Genomic DNA, 1,966 nt, shown 5'->3' on the forward strand with positions numbered 1-1,966 from the left:
CTATATATGGGATACATATAAAACTAGGTTGTATTGTCTTATTTGCATAACATTGACAATGAGAATGGATGAATTAATAGAAGGACCAATCATAAATGGATTATGTAACCAATATTCTCTCTGTGATCAGAAGTTTTTAAAATAGCCAGAACTAGTTCGATCGGTCGCATTTTGTGGCCATTAGGTGAAAAACCAAGACTTTAACCACAGTATCTGCTTTTCACATCAGAGTTAAATATGTATTTGCTTAACCCACACACTTACACATTCCCATATCTATCTATCTACCTATCTATCTATCTATCTATCACATACAAACATAAATACACACACACACACACACACACACACACACACACACACACACACATATCCATCCATCCATCCATCCATCCATCCATCCATCCATATATATATAAACATCCATACATACATTATTGATAACGGCTAAGGAGCTAGAAACATCTGGTAGATGGCGACACTGGACAGGTATGGTGTTTTTACACCTTCTTACCATAAGGAAAGTTTCCTCCACGGTAAGTGCATTGAATTTGCCTTTTAGCGGTTGAAATAAGTCTCAAACATATTTGAATTAACTTAGACATTGCATATGTCTAAACACTGCTTATCGCTAATATTATGGTAATTTCCACGACCCGGTTGGCTACTGGCGCAAATCAGTAAATCTTGTTGACTGTGTTTTAGTTAAAGCTATAGCTTTAATAAGGTCTGCCCAGAGTTGCCTATCTTAGTTATTTCTCATTTATAACGATTAAGGAGCTAGGAGCATCGATGTCTTGGATATGGTGCTTTTACAACTTTTTACCATAAGACAAAATTTTCTCCGCGGTAACTGCATTGAACTTGTCTTTCAGCAGTTGAAATATAACACAATCATATTTTAACTAAACCTAAATTTTGCTTATGCCTAAACACTACTTGGCGCTAATATTACGACTGTACATATACACCCCCCACACACAGAGGAACGTGCAAGCTCTTTAATATCCCGTTGGACGCCGAGTGCGAAAACCGATTGGGAAGACCGGTCGTAGCTGATACATAATTACATGGAAAAATGCGAGCATGAAAAGTAATATTCTTAAGATTACAAACCTGGAAAATTACAGGACAAGCTATTAGACCTGTAAAAATATAGGACGAGCTATTACTTCTAGTAAAGTAAAAAATAAGAAACTTTTTACTTAAAATATTGCAGCAAAGAATGCCAATTCTTCTAATTCTTTACAATTTCTAACTCTTTACAGTTCTCATCTTTTAAATTTATTGTACAAAACTGTTCAGCTAATTTGTAAGTTTATCTAATTAGTCACTTTTTTCTGTATTTAAGGTAGTAAATTAGCCATATTCTACTTAAATTAGTATAGTGTTCTTTGTAAACTAGAATAAAATAAGTTTTAATATTCAAATTTTAATTTTAGCTGCAATATTTTAATTAAAAGGTTTCTTATTCTTTACTTTACTAGAAGTAATAACTTGTCCTATACTTTTCCAGCTGTAATAACTTATCCTGTACTTTTCCAGGTTTATAATCTTAAGAATATGACTTTTTATGCTCGCATTTTTCCATGTAATCCATGATTTTTCCAGGCATTGCTGTTATAAGATAATTAATAATGTGTCAATTAATAATTTAAGATTTTACCTTATAAAATACTGAAAGATAATATTTCAATTTTTCCATGTAAGTGATGATAATATTTCAATTTTTTTCATGTTTAATTCAAACACCAAATTAATGGTAGGGATTTTTACCATGTTGTTGGTTGCATTATGGCTCACCAAAAGTTACAAACAACAAGACCCCAAAACCATCAGTTAGTAGGCTCACCTTAATTAACATAATTTTGCACAGGAATTCATTCAACGAAAAAAAAAAAGAAAGAAATTCCAATGATTTCAGGATTGGGGTGGGGGTTCCTCCACCCCATTTTTTCCGAACCAG

This window comes from Octopus bimaculoides, chromosome 1 (genome assembly GCF_001194135.2).
Source record: "Octopus bimaculoides isolate UCB-OBI-ISO-001 chromosome 1, ASM119413v2, whole genome shotgun sequence".
Lineage (NCBI taxonomy): Eukaryota > Metazoa > Mollusca > Cephalopoda > Octopoda > Octopodidae > Octopus > Octopus bimaculoides.